The 15437-nt window shown below is 39.5% G+C and overlaps 1 long non-coding RNA gene across 4 annotated transcripts in view; it reads left to right on the top strand.

The window, feature by feature from the left end:
* The window catches only part of LOC123601030, a 106635-nt gene that overhangs the window by 77353 nt on the left and 13845 nt on the right, over positions 1 to 15437 (top strand). For 3 of the 4 annotated variants that reach the window (XR_006713939.1, XR_006713941.1, XR_006713942.1), the window contains 2 exons: positions 273 to 290; positions 1084 to 1136. This is a non-coding gene — a long non-coding RNA (uncharacterized LOC123601030). Of the gene's footprint in view, positions 1 to 272; positions 291 to 1083; positions 1137 to 9531; positions 9550 to 15437 lie in introns of all 4 variants that reach the window. The other variant, XR_006713940.1, reaches the window with a different exon arrangement.

The following is a 15437-nucleotide window of genomic DNA, read 5'->3' as shown; positions in this document are numbered from 1 at the left end:
TGTGGGAAACAGTGTAAAATTTTGTAGAAAAACACCACCTGAATAAGGCTGTAGCAGTGCGAGTGACGAATCTGTTTAACAACAATGCAATGTCACATTTCTGTGAAATCTTCAAAAGGAGGCAAAAATAAGTGTCATTGGATAGGTTCCTTGTTAAAGTTGCATGAAAAGGAAAAGATTCCATTGAGCCAGTATATAGCAGTGATTCTGTTAGTGATAGTGAAAGTTATCCTGTGCAATAACCCTCCTCTCTGTTGTCTCCCTCACACCAGCCACGAAGGTGTTCAAAGGTAAATGCAAGTTAATTTATTTTTCTTTATATTCTGTATTTTATTATTTTGTATTATATCACAGTATTGTAATCATTTTTCTTTATATTTTGTATTTTCTTTATCATTTTATATTATATTACAGTATTGTAATCATTTTATATGAATATTTTTGGGTTGTAGAATGAATCATCTGAGTTTTCATTAGTTCTTACGGGAAAATTCACTTTGATATACAAGTGCTTTGGATTACAAGCATGTTTCTGGAACAAATTATGCTCATGGACCAAGGTTTTCCTGTGTTGAATCACCCTTGCAACCCAAGAATAAATCCCACTTGATCATGGTGAATGATTCTTTTAATGTACTGTTGGATTTGATTTGCTAGTATGTTGTTGAGAATTTTTACATCCATGTTCATCAGGGAGTCTTGGTCTGGTTCTCTCTGTTTTTAATTGAACATTTTATATAATTACATTTTTTACCTCCTTCCGTAGCATATCATTTATCCTTTTAAAAAATTTAGTGGTCATCTCAAAGTTTACCGTATACATTTTAAACTCACCTAATCCCTCTTTAAATAATACTATTTGGCTTTTCTGAATTGCAGGTAACTTAAAGTATTCCAAATTCCTCCCTCCCATGTTTGTGATATTGTTGTCATTCATTTCACTTACCCATCTGCTATAATCACTCAATATAGTTTAACATATGTTGCTTTAAATAGTTATCTTTTAGATCACTGACAAATAGGAAAAATAACACATTTATTTTATCTTAATTTATTCTTTCTCTGATGTTCCTCTCTTTTCAGTGTAAATGCAAGCTTCTGAGAGGATTTTCCTCAGACCTCACCCTGAGAACCTGGTAAGTTTCCTGAGAGAAGGCCTATGCAACTGTTATGAGCACCTTTAAGACTGAGGCCCCAGAAGTTAGCTTCTCACTCTCAAGCTAGTCCACTCAGCCTCTGGCATTTAATCAAAACTACCATTTAAAACTTTATCATTTAATGGTTCCAGCAACTTTTGTTCCAGATAAAGCAGGTCATGGTTGTTGTATCTCTGCAGACGTGCCTGTCTCTTCAGATTCTGGAATGGCAATTTGCCCTAAAACCTCAGTTCTCTGATGAGTTCAAGAACAACCATCAACTATACATTTTGCTGTAATTGTAAATACTGAATTCTTGACTTCCTGGCTCTTTGTATATCAAAACTTTCACGGATATTTCAGAAAGTAAAAAATGCAAGTTCCAGTTAATTTTATATAAAACATTTATCTTAGAATAAAAAGGGCAACCATTTCAGAGAAACAAAACCTCTCTGTGTTTGTATATGTGCTTATACATCTTTCTCTGAGGAAGATCAGTGTGATAGAATGCCCACAAAGTCATTAATGCTGGTCATTGCATGTGGTTGAGACATTTTCATATTGTGTTTGTTAGTTTTCTTATTACAAAAAGCATATATCCCTTCTTTAGATTATTATTTTTAAAAAGTTGTGCACTTTGCCAGAAGCATTTACCATTTGTATTCATGAATAATGATGATAAACCTTTATAAAGAGGAGGGTTCTAAATGCCAGGTAGGAAGTATGACCTTTATTTGAGAGGCAAAGGGGTGCTCCTGATGAATTTTGAGCAGAGAAATGATATAATTTGAGTTCTGCTTTTAGAAAACTTATTTAGCTCCTATGTGTTGAACAGGCTAGGATATTGAGGAACTCATTTAGGGGGCTATCCAAATTATGTTAACAATGATGTTTTCTATTTGTACACTGCTTTAGAATTTATTGAGCACTATAATTTATATTAACTTATTTATTTCTCAAACTTCACTGTAAGTGAGGCAGATTAGAGAGTTTTACCTTACATTTGGAAATATGGACAATTGTTCTAAGTAAATTAAACAACATGCCTTGACCTCTGAGTTAGTATGTTTGACAACTGGGGTGTAAAGCCAGAAATTTTGTGCTCTATTTTGTCATGTATCTTCTGGACAAAACTAAACAAAAATAACCCTGTATTTTTATAAAGCTTAGAGTTTATAAAGTGTTTTCATGGAATAATCTTAATGAAGTGGCATTAATATAACTGAAAACAAACAATCCATACCCCAAACAAGCACACAAACAAAAAGGATGCTTGACAATATGCCTGATAATGAGTTTAAAGCAATGATCATAAAGATCCTCACTGGGCTGGAGAGAATAGATGAACTCAGTGAGTATTTCAATAAATAGATAGAAAATGTAAAAATGAACCAACCAGGGTTGAAGAAAACAATAACAGAAATGGAAAATACACCAGAGGGAATCAATAGTACATTTGTGGATGTAGAAGAATGGATCAGTGGCCTGGAAGACAAGTTAGTGGAAAGCACCCAAGCCGAACTGTGAAAAGAAAAAAGAAAATATAATTAAAAAAAAATTAGGCTAGTTCAAAGGACCTCTTGGATAACACCAAGAAAAAAAGTCCACATTATACGGATCCCAGAAGGAGAGGAGAGGAGAGGAGAGGAGAGGAGAGGAGAGAAGCAGAAAACTCATTTGAAGAAATAATAGAAAAAAGAATGCTTGAGAAAAGTGAATAAATGAAGGAAAGTAGGAAAACAAACATTGTGCTGCATGAACTTTTATTACACCATTACTTTTTTTATGGTGGCTAGTAAATCTGTATTTTGCAGATGAGGAAATGGAATCATAAGGATGTTGAATGACTTGCTCAAAGTCACATAGCTTTTCAAAAGTCACTTCTAAGATATAAACCCAGATTTGTCTGATTCCTAAGGTAGAGGAAATCATAGCTATAAGGATAATGGTATTGATGGCTATTGTGTTGTTGTGATAAAAAACGATAATAAAAGCCAAGCTTACTACAGCTATTGACAACCAAAATGTCCCTTTGGTTATATACAGTGAAGTTTTCATATTCTTTAGCAATGGAGTGGAGAAAGCCAAGAATCAAGCCTGGGACTTAAAAAAAAAAAGGATGGAACTAAAAGTCAGTTAACTGTCTAACAAAGGCAGGTTTCTTACACTAAGATGAGGGACATGGTTCGGAAAATCCAGGGCCCTGATACATGGTATGGAATTTTTATGAGGATGCTTTCAAATGTTTTTATATTCTGAATCCTCTGAACCTGTAGACAAAGTCCACCTTCCTGATTAAGAGCCAACATACCCTGAGGAGTCCAGTTCTAGCACCTAGAAAGAGAATAGACATCTTGCTTTACCTTTAACTTTTATTACATCATTACTACCCCATATAGTAGATATTAAATATGCATTTTGTAGATGAGAAAATCCTATATGTGATTTTTTTTTAGGCCTGATTCAAGGCAATTATAAAGATTTAAGCTTGCCTGGCAGGGCTTATGGGGGAAAGCTGCCCACCCCATTTCAGACTTGGTACACAGCCAGTACATTGCAGTTTTCTGGAAGTCACTGTAGTCAAGGACTCAAGCACTCTGGTCCAGCCATGTTCATATGTATATCTATATTTGAGCCAAAGAGCCTCCACCAAGACCTACTTATTAGGGGGCTTTGGCTGAGGCACTTTTTTCCGCTTTGACTGAGTACCTCTTTACTGCTAATCCTTCCTCCTCTGCCTACCCCTTGTCTATAGATCCATAAAGAGGTAGTAGTCTTCTGTTAGTAGTCCCTGGACAGTAAGACAATTCCCCCTGTCTGCACTGCATTCACCTAACACCATCCCAATGCCATTTTGTGGGGAAAAAATTCATCACTGGGGAGCTAACACCTCTTTTTTGCCTCTTGTGTTTACTGTTGCAGTAAGTAAATAAAGTCTTAATTTTTACTTTCAGTTTCTCTCAGTGTCCTAACTGACCACCACTAAACCTGATTGCATGACAAAATTGGCACAGACAGCAGAAATGTCAATTGCACGAAATGTCATTCTGGAATAGCAAGAGTAAAAAGCCTGAGGGTTCACTGGGCACCATTGGCCATGCTAATGTACCTTTCTTGAGGAGTGCTAGAAAATTGTTTACAGAAATTTTTCACTTCTAAGGAAGATCACTCATCTTTCTCTTTAGCCCCTCACTCCCTAGCTGAACTTGCCCAGTGGCTCAAACTAGAAACCCAACCAAGGGTCTCAAAGAAAATTATGGAAGCATTTCCCTAGCCATTGCTTATGGTCTTCCTACAATGGGACCAAAAAGTGTCAGATAACTCTCTTGCTGAGTTATGTCTAATGACTATTGCTATCTTTGCGCAGATCCCTGGTGTTAATGGATGTCCTGTGACACAGCAGGTTACTGATAATTGTGTGTCCTGTGAAAACTCATGTAAAGCCCTTCGGAATTACTTTGCCTAGCAGCCCAAAGAAACCTTAGAGATGTGATTAGTTTGTCTCTTCATTGTCTCTACAATGAAGGGGGTCATTTGTTAAACTCAGTGAAGGATAGGGCACCTTCTAGGGTGTGTTACTATAGTCTCCCCTTCAGAGTGTCCCATCAGAGGCCACATTGCCTAAGGGGGAAGAGAGAGCAGGGAGAAAGGAAGAGTGAAATACCCAAGATCCTCTTTCCTCAGATGGTATTATTTTGAGATCAAAAAGTTTGGTTCACTGTGACAAGTTCCCTGCCACTGAAAAACATGTTTGGATTATCCTCACAGAGGCTATTATGGTTGATGGTTTCTTGGGTCTACAGTGAGTGATTGAAAACAACTCTGGTCTCTGATGAGACCATTTACCAGACTCAGATTGCTAGGTTTGTCCATGCTGCTCCTGCTAGTTAGCCAGCCTAGTTAAACATCCTCATGAGGTCAAGCCAATCAGTCCATGACACAATATGAGTCTTGACTGGCAAATTCCCCAGCATGGAAAAAGTGGTAATGCCAAAATAGCAAATCTTGGCCACCAGAAAGAGTAGCATAAGAGTAATAAACAGACATGGTTTACTAGATGATGCAGGCCAGGGTTTTCCCAAAAATATATTTGCATTCGGTTTCTTGAGAAAGGGGTCTTAAAGAAGGAGATTGATGGGCTCCCTATAAACAAATTTGCAGCTGGGTACCCAGCCACAGAGGTGACTAACAGGTGCCTTGCTCAGTTCTGCATGGTAATGACCATGTGACTGATGCAGATGCTATCTTCTAATGATACCTCTTCTGGTGAATCTAGAGATGAATTGGAGAGCCCCATCAAGATTTACCTGAACTTCTCAGCTTTTAAAAATAAGACAAAGGGTTAGGTTAAGGTGTTCTGCCTCATGGGATGATTAGGGGTCCTATGTAAAAATTAGGGTTCTATGAGAAGGTGGGGGAGAATTGTACTTCTTGAGCCTTTGGATACAGTGCATAGGTGGCTATGGTCTCTGCAATCCTTGACACCAGGATAAGGAAAGAACATGTAATGAATTCTGGTTTTAGGCCTGAGACCACCGTCACTGGAACCCTTGCCTAAGCCTGGCTAGGGATAAGTCCATTTGGGTCCCTACAAACCTCCATTGCTATGTATCCCACTACTGAATGGTATAGTTGTATTGTCTATGTGCATTATTGCTTATCTCAGCTCCCATACCTTGATGGAATTAGCTGCTAATCCTAATAGAATGATTGGGATCATTTTAGTTGGGTGTGTGGAAAACTGTGACCCTGCCTGACTACTGTCCCTAGTGTTAGTCTTTCTCAAAAACAATTATCCATTGCTTATGGGACAAAAACAAATAACTGTCCTCATTGCTGAGTTTAAGGAAATCAAAATTCTCTGTAAGACTATTTCTGCATTTGAGAGTTCCATCTATCCTGTACATATGACCTCTAGTACCTGAAACTCATCTTTGAATATTGGTAACTAGTGCCATAGTGCCACACCTTTGGCACATGCAGTACCAGACAATGTGACTATTGCCCCAGCCAAGGGAATTTGATGTATGGCAACTGATAACCATAAATGCTTTTTTCCCCCCAACATATCCCTCTATCACAACCTTGGTCAATTTAACCTTATGGGAAATTAGTTGCAATACAACTTTAATGTCCTTTCACAAGTCTACATAACTTTTTTGGCTACCTGCCATCACTGGGTAGACTGTGATCTAGAAAAACGTTCCTTTTCCAGAGGGAGTACTAGACTTATTGATGACATCCTCCTGGTGGGCTCAGACAAAAGCACTGCCCAATAAGGACTGGAAGCTCTATTGATCCACATGCAGCCACACAGCTGGGGCATTAACACAGATGAGATACAAGGTCCTAGTACCCAAGTCAAGTTCCTGGATATTAGGGGCATGCTTTCCATTCCAGAGGAGATGACTGCTAGAGCATTAGTTATCTTTGCACTGACAGATAAAAAAGAGGCCCAGCAGTTAGTATGTCTATTTAGCTATTGGCACTCTCATAAACCCTGCATGTAGAACTTGATGACACCTATCTACCAGGTTAGCAGAAAGGCTGCTAAATTTGTGTGGACACCTGACCAACAGTATGCTCTGGAGGCCCTCCAAGGGGCCTCCAGGGCTGCCCTTTCTTTTATTCTCATTGATCCACATTTACCATTTGAGTTAATGGTCTTAGCAACCTCTCAGTTCATCAATTGGAGTTAGAGCAGAGGGATATCACTATGGACCAGCAATGCTATTGGGATTTTGGACCCTTAAGCTCTTGAAATAAGCTAAAAGCTATACACCCCTTTTGAGAAGCAATCATTGGCTTCTTATTACACCTTGGTGGGTACTGAACACATGACCCATGGCCATGAAGTAGACTCACAATCAGAAATCCCAGTCATTCCATGGGTCTGAGCAGGGGCCTCAAATTGTGAAATGGTGGCTTTGGGATTCTCAGAAAATGGTACACACAGGAGGGGGAAAAGCCTGGCCCACCTGGGGTCTTGCAACGATGAAAGACCTCAGACACCATGGAAAGGTCTCAGGAATGCTCCTCCACCCCATAGGAATATAGTTCAAGGAGCTCTGTGTCTAGTGGCTCAGTAGAGACCCAAATATAGAGACTTTCAGGACCATACATGGGCTTGGTTCACTGATTGCTCCTCCTGATTAACTTTTACTAGGATTGAATGAGATGCAGCTGCCATCCAAACTGACAGAGACCTGTCTCTTACGGAGCATGGTGAATGATGCTTAGGATAATTGGCAGAGCTAGGACACATGGGTGGCTCAGTTGGTTAAGTGTCCGACTTTAGGTCAGGTCATTATCTCATGGTTCATGGATTTGAGCCCTGCATAAGGCTCTATGCTGATAGCTCAGAGCTAGAACCTGCTTCAGATTCTGGGTCTCCCTTTCTCTCTGCCCCTCCCCAACTTGTGCTCTCTCTCTCTCTCTCTCTCTCAAAAATAAATACACATTTTTTTAAAAAAGGATAATTGGCAGAGCTTCATGCAGTATGGATGGCTATCCAGACCACCTCAGCAAATCAGCAGTGCTGTATTTTCATTGACTCATAGGCTGTGATTAATGTCCTGGCTGTTGGTTTAGGCCACTGGAAAGTCCTGGACTGGCATATAAAATAAGCTCCTTTTGGGGGATAAGACATTTGGATCAAAATGTGTTTTGTTCCGAATAAGCTTTTTTGTTATTCATGTCACTAAAAAGACCACTGTATTGATAAAGGGAAACATAATCAATGAGCAGACCCCTTTTGTGAACTAAATATGAAGAATGAATTGTTTTCTGCCCCAGAGCCAGCAGATGTGCAAGCAGTTGCTTCCTGAGTCCATGAGAAATGGAAAATGGAAATTCAGTCATCATCCTAGATAGGACCTAGGCGGATACGAACTACCACTATTAATCAGAAGATACTGAAATAGTGTGGAAAAGCTGGCCTGCCAGCTATATCTTAAGTAAGGCTAAAAATACTGCCCAAGGACCATTCTCTTGAACCAACAGGCCAGGGTCTTCTTTATAGATAGATCACTGTGGGCCTCTCATCCCATGCAGAAGGTTCTACTGAATCTTAATTTTGTTTACTTTTTCTCCGTGTTTGGCTTTACCATCTCTGTATTCTTCTGACTCAGGCCCATTATGTAGGCCCTAGAAAGCCATTTTTTTTTTCTTGGTTTCCCTGGGCACATTGCCTCTGATAATGGACCTGATGATGATAATGGATTTCTAGCTCAAGGTGCAAACAATGGGCCCAATTATGGAGCGTAATGATGAACTCTCCCTGCTCCATAAAACTTCCAGGATCCAGGGATTGCTTAGCATTTAAATGGACAATTAAAGGACACACTTAAGAGGTACATAGGAGAGGATGGGGTAAGCCCAGCATAGACTACGTATTTCAGGTGAGTAGTCTGGACTCTCAATGCAACAATTCCTCAAAAGGGTACTTTTCGTATCCTTCTTTGGCCAAGCTGCACAGCTATTCCTTCAATTGTATACTCTTCCTTCGGGATTATAGATACCTTGGACTCCATGGGGGACTTCCATGCCACTGACCCTTTACTGAAGACCCAAATTGGTGGAAGATTAGGATGGCAATTAAACAGCAAGTGGTGGGAGACAGTTATCTCTTTCTCTATTTACCCCTGGAGACAGAGCATGGGTTTTTGCCTATAAGGATCATGAAGATATTGACCATTAATTGAAGGTCTCTAGTTCAACATTTTCCTTAAGACGACCTTGCCACTTGGCCCTGAGTAGCCCTGCAGAATGGACATAAGTACAGTAAAACCTCGGATTACAAGTAATTTGTTCTCCGAGTGTTCTGCAAGACGAGCAAACATTTCTAATAAATTTTAACCTGATAAAAAAGTTATGTCTTACAATATGAGTAGTATGTGATGCCAAATGTCACATGATCACAACTGAGCCAATGGTTCTTCTCTCTCTCTCTCACTACAGGATTGTGGGTGATCATCTCCTATGCTCAGATGCTTGGTCTTAGACCATGGTGTTTGGCAGAAATGAGTGATTTTTCAGAATGTTGGAAGGTGCCCAAAACTGGAACTAGTGTATTTTTGGTCACTTCAAAGCACCTATGGATAGTCTTTTGATTTTTCATATAAGAGTAAGCTTAGGAATGCTTTGCTTCATTCTAGGTCAGGCTGCCTGCAGATATAGCCTCTTGCTTCTGCTGCCTTATTGCCAGTTACATTAAATACAGTACATGACAAGAGTTTATTAATACTGTACTATAGTCAACATCCACGTGAGCATATATAATGGCCCCAATGCAGAAATAGATTCAATTGAGCCAACAGATTGAAGTGATTCCATTAGTGATAGTGAAAGTTGTCCTACACAATAACCCTCCTCTCTCTTGTCTCCCTCACACCAGCCATGAAGGTTTTCAAAGGTAAGTGCAGGTTAATTTGTTTATTTTTCTTTATATTTTGTATTGTATTATTTTGTATTATATTACAGTATTATAATCACTTTTATGAATATTTTTGGGTTGTGGAATGAATCATCTGAATTTCCATTATTTCTTATGGGGAAATTCACTTTGATATATAAGTGCTTTGGATTACAAGCATGTTTCTGGAACATGGTTTTACTGTATATAAAATAAAAATTATACTAAACCACAAAAGGATCTAAGCCAGAAGGTTTACTGGAAGGTTTGCTTGCCCACAATAGGAAAAAACTGCCCAAGTTGCTGTTGATGGGGAATAATTCTCCCAATTGATAGCATATGAACATCTTCAATCTAGGAGCTCAGATATGGGGAAAGGAGAATTAGGTATTTAACTTCCACTCTTTTTGTTCCACAGAGTAGCTTGTGTTGGCTCCTGCATCACTGAATTCATTGGTGTATCCATATAGGTAGCTGCCAGCACCATGAATTTGATGAGCTATCAGATATGTCACCCCCTGCCTAATCCTACAGATAAAAAAATCTGATTGCTGTACTCCTGAATATCACAAATGGACATTTCTTTAATCATGTACCTTTCTGGTACCCTGGGTACAGCAACCTTATTATCTGGATTTGATGTATTGCTGCATTTGAACTCTGATACTGCAGAACAAAATGCTTGCCACTTCTGTCAACTCACTCCTGTCAAAGATTGTGGCAAATGAAACATCTGGAGGAGGGGACATGGGATCCATTATTGGGGCCATTTTGTTTACAATGGTGCTCCTGCTATGCATAGATGTAGTTATTCTTTCGTTGTCTAGGTCATCCAATTAGAAGAGTTATGTGAAGCCTGTCCATGACCGTGGCTGAGGTCATTAGTGATACCACCTCAGCTTTGGAGGAGCCTATGTGCGTTGGCCTTGGTAGTACTGGACAATCGCACAAGCCTCTACCTCTTATTGGCCAGCAAGGAAGGAGTGTGCCACTGCCAAAGTCTTGTGCTGCACCTGAATCAAGGAAACTGACAAAGTAGAACAGTACATTACGAGGCTTAGTGGGAGGCTTCCTGGATCTCTAGAGTAGACCCTAATGGGCTATGAGGCATCTTTTTCTGGTTTGGAAATGGTTGAGGCCCATGACTGTGTTCATACTCCTGGTAGGCTCGATCATCCTGCTTGGGGTGATTTTGACTGTGGCTCTGGTCTGCTGTTGCCTCGGATAGATTAACCTGTTATGGTCATAGCCCCTCGGTGTTCAAATCATTTGAGTCCTTGTCAGGGTAGCCTATGCTACTCTCTCAAATAGCATAAAGGATCAAGTTGAGGAGTTCATCTCAAGGCCAAAATTCTAGGTAAGATTTTTTAGGCCTAACCCCAGGCAATTATAAGGCTTTTCTTGGCATACTGATTTATAGGGGGAAAAGAGAACACTGGAGAGCTGGCACTCCTTTTTGCCTCCTGTTTGCACTGTTGTGGTAAATGAATAATGGTTTGATTGACATTTTCAGTTTGGATAATTGTCCTAATTGAATACCTCAACAACTGATCACATAACTTCCTCTACCCTCCCTTTAGGAAGACAATGCTTCCTTCCCTCCCAAGGCAATATATGCTGTCTTCAAGATACACCCCATCTCCCCTCCTGACTATGTCCTACAGCTGGGGTTAAGTTGCAGCATCGCCCAGCTGGGGAGGTGATGATCCTGATGAGGGGGCAGAGGGATTGTATATACCAGAGTATCTGTGAGAAATAGCCAGCATGTACCAGCAGGAGCTGGAAGAATACATGTGGGGCTGGATTTGAAGTTGCTAGATCAAAGTGGTTGAAAGATAAATTTGGATAGAAAACAGTTTATTGCCTTGAAAGCATTCTCCTGACATACATAATGTAACACTCTGGCAAGAACCCAAGATCATGTACATTGCTACTAGCACAGTGGCTAGAGCATGCAATAAGCAAATGCCAACACTTGGAAAGTTGCAATGTCATGGAGGAAAGTAGAGAAAGGGATTGGCATGGAGGAAAGTAGAGGTAGGAATTAAAGGCCTTGGGGAAGTGAATGTGTTGGGAGAGACACACTGTGTGTGGCCATAAGAACTTCTAGATTATTATATTTCATGAGAAGACAAAGAGGACACAGAATTTACCAAGACTGTGTAAAAGAATTTGCTGATGCAACAGACACAAGCCTCACTACACTTGGGCAGTAGTGGCTCTCTTCTTTAGATGTGGGCTGGTGGCAGGACAGGCTCTGACCCGAACTTGGATCACTGAGAGAATGGAAAGGACAGGCCTCTGTAACAGTGGAAAACAAGAATTGGGACTTAATTGCCAAAAGCCAGGGGTCCATAGGAATTGTAATGAGCATTGGGGGTAAAGTGGCAGCTGAGGGGCTGATATTCAAAAAGTTCTGAAAATGGTTAACAGAATGTAACTTCCCTACAACAGACTAGATGGGCAGCTGTAAGGGTCTTACTTAGCTTGTATTAGCAGAAGAAATCCAGGATAGATTGCTGGGAGGTTGAGGATTGTCTCCTAAAAAGAAGATCAAACTCCCTAGGCCAGTATCCAACCCTGGGTTAGCTCTCATTGACAAAGATGTCCTGTCCCTGGGGGAAAGGACTCTGCAATGCCATGGCAACCATACATAGTGATGTCTTTCCCAGTGCTCCTCAAAGGAACCTATGGCATTTTATCAGCTAATAGTTCTATGGGGGAAAGAGAATAGCTAAACATTTTAAGGATTGTAGTAAATAGAGTCTGCCTTAATATTTGATATTTGGAGAGTTGAAGCAACATCATGACATTCCTGTTAGAGTGAGGGCATATAAGGTGCAGGTGATGAATGAACTTTAGAAAGTTCTGGCTTACAGTGGATCCAATAGGTCTATTCACACACCAGGTTATAACCTCTTCAGTCTCCAAGTGTATAATCTCCTATCTAATTGTCATCCCCTCTGTCCTCAAATGCACAATTAGGATACATACTTTGCAGTGGATAGCACACCCCCCTCTATTGGTTCCTAAGACTCTAAGGTAATAATTATTATAATGAGGGAGCCTAAGTGGAAGCCTCCAAAATTCACACAAACACAGATAACAAATAAAAAATAATACTGCACCCAGGGGTGGGAAGTTTAGGGAGTGGGATTGGTAGGTGGGATTAGCCCCTGGCGGGGGGGGGGGGCTACTTTTGAGGAGCTAAAGAATTTAATGATGATTGTCCCCATCATATCCATGTTTAATTCACCAGAATGTCCCCTGCAGAAACAGAATAGATCCTGGAAAGTAAGTGTAGACTACCACAAACTCAACTAAGTAATAGCCACATATTTCAGTGGCTGTGCCACATATGGAATCTTTGCTAGAGCAAAGATGGCTTCAAACTCCACTTCGGCATCTGCTTGAAGGGAAGCCAAAGTGCAACAGGGAGGGATTGCAGAATATGGTGATTTCTATTCTCATTTCAAAGGGAAAATCAAGGCAGGTATAGTTTAGAATTAAAAAAAAAAAAAGGAAAGAAAAAATAAAAGAAAGTATGTCTCTCAATCTTTCTCCTGGCCATCATTTCATTTTGCTGTTAATTTTAGAAACAATTCACTCTCAAACACATACACAGACAGACAGACAGGCAGACGATAGGCAAACCAACAGACTTTCTATTACAAACTAAGTATTCATGACCATCCCTAGCTTCTGGGCATCATTATTTATGAGATGCGGCATGCATGATGTATCAATACTAACCTGTAAGAAAAACATGAATCCTAAACAATTTCTAGAATACTGAATGCATCCTACTTTCTTTCAACATTTTTTCTTAGACTTACCTGCGTGTATATCACATTATCATCTGAATATATTTTCTTTATAATGTTAAGGAAAAAAGATATGCTAACACAAGGTGCTCTCTGTGGTCAAGGTGCCAAAGAAAAACTAAACATCTAGAGGCTTTTGGTGGGGACCAAAAGGGCATATATGTGTTAATCATAAAGGATTCTGACATCTGTCACTTATTCTATGAAAGAACATTTGGGCTGTAAGCATAGTGGACCTCTTGTATTTCTTCATCCAGAAGCACCCTGCCACCACATTCTTTATCTAAAAAACTATGAAATTATTTCATCTTTGTAGAATGATTGGATTTTTACAACTACATGTCTGTTTCACTATGGATAACTTTAATTTGGTATGTTTCAGATGATGCTTTATTGAACTCTTTGTTTTCTTCTCTGGCAGTGACAGTAATCAGGGCTGTGGCACAGGTTTTTGTCAGGTGGTTCCTTGAACAAAGGTCCCTGAAGCAGGAGCACACGGGGGTTGAATTCTCTCCATGAATCCTGACTTGATATTGGATCAATATGAGAAAGGGATGCTCTTTGGTAATTTATCTACCCAGAGATGGCAACTTTTCCTAATTCATACAAAAGCATTTTATATACTATTGGTACTTTGCCCAATTGGTTCAGGTAGTCAAATTGTTAACTGATATTTCTCTGTTTAACAATAAAATATATGTTAGGGTTTGATGGTCTTTGCTGTACAACTTGAATACTTTTATATCAATGGGTGAAAGCTTATCAATTTGAAAAGGCATGTTTTCTTAATCTTGTCCTCTTTGAAATAAACTTACTTTCAAATGAAGTATTAGCTCTTAATTTCATAATTTCTTCCTTGGGAAATTTCCAGACTATTCTAGCTTTAGTCATTGGTAATAACTTAAAATTTTACAAGCAATCTGCTCTTTTTTCTTGTGAGTTAAGCTAAATACACACCATTTTTAAAAGCTTACATGTTCTAAGCTTGAGGGAAGATAGTATCCACTTCCTTTTGACAAAAGGAAGAAGAAATATTTGTGTATTAATAATAAAGGAACCTGACATTTGTTACTTTTTTTACTTTCCAAAGCCCTTAAACACCAAACCCACTACATAACTAGAATGTAAAGCTGCTTGAATGCAGATTTTTACGTGTTGGTCCATAAAAGAGGGCTAGTACATAGTAGGTACTCAATAAATACTCGTCATACAAATGAATAACATCATGCCTCAAACCTGAAAAAAAATTCTAACCTTTAGAAATCATATTTTCTTTTTTTTAAATTTTTTTTTTTTTTAATTTTTTTTTTTCAACGTTTATTTATTTTTGGGACAGAGAGAGACAGAGCATGAACGGGGGAGGGGCAGAGAGAGAGGGAGACACAGAATTGGAAACAGGCTCCAGGCTCTGAGCCATCAGCCCAGAGCCTGATGCGGGGCTCGAACTCACGGACCGCGAGATCGTGACCTGGCTGAAGTCGGACGCTTAACCGACTGCGCCACCCAGGTGCCCCTAGAAATCATATTTTCATTACCATTTCTGATTTCTCATATAAAGACAGACTCAAGGGGCACCTGGGTGGCTCAGTTGGTTAAGTAGCCAACTTTGGCTCAGGTCATGATCTTGTGGTCTGTGGGTTCAAGCACCGTGTTGGGCTCTATACTGACAGCTCAGAGCCTGGAGCCTGCTTCAGATTCTGTGTCTCCCTCTCTCTCTGCCTCTGCCCCCACTCACACTCAGTCTCTCTCTCTCTCTCAAAATAATAAACAAACATTAAAAAAATACAGACTCAATGAAGCAAACTTTCCATACTATATATCAAGAGATCCAGGCAATGCACCATGGCATCCATTGCACAGAATGCTATGAAGAGAAAATGCAATTATATGTAATAATAATGTATGTTCCAGGTACTATATACAATAGTATCTATAATAATGTACGGGACATTATAAGTTTTTAATATATGTTAAAATATATACAGTAAAGTAATAATTTATATTTCATATATAATCATGTATAATTAAACTTATACCTCATTTCCTCTTCCCTAATTTTTTATT

The sequence above is a fragment of the Leopardus geoffroyi genome, chromosome D1 (genome assembly GCF_018350155.1).
Source record: "Leopardus geoffroyi isolate Oge1 chromosome D1, O.geoffroyi_Oge1_pat1.0, whole genome shotgun sequence".
NCBI lineage: Eukaryota > Metazoa > Chordata > Mammalia > Carnivora > Felidae > Leopardus > Leopardus geoffroyi.
This window is presented reverse-complemented; position numbering and strand designations above follow the sequence as displayed.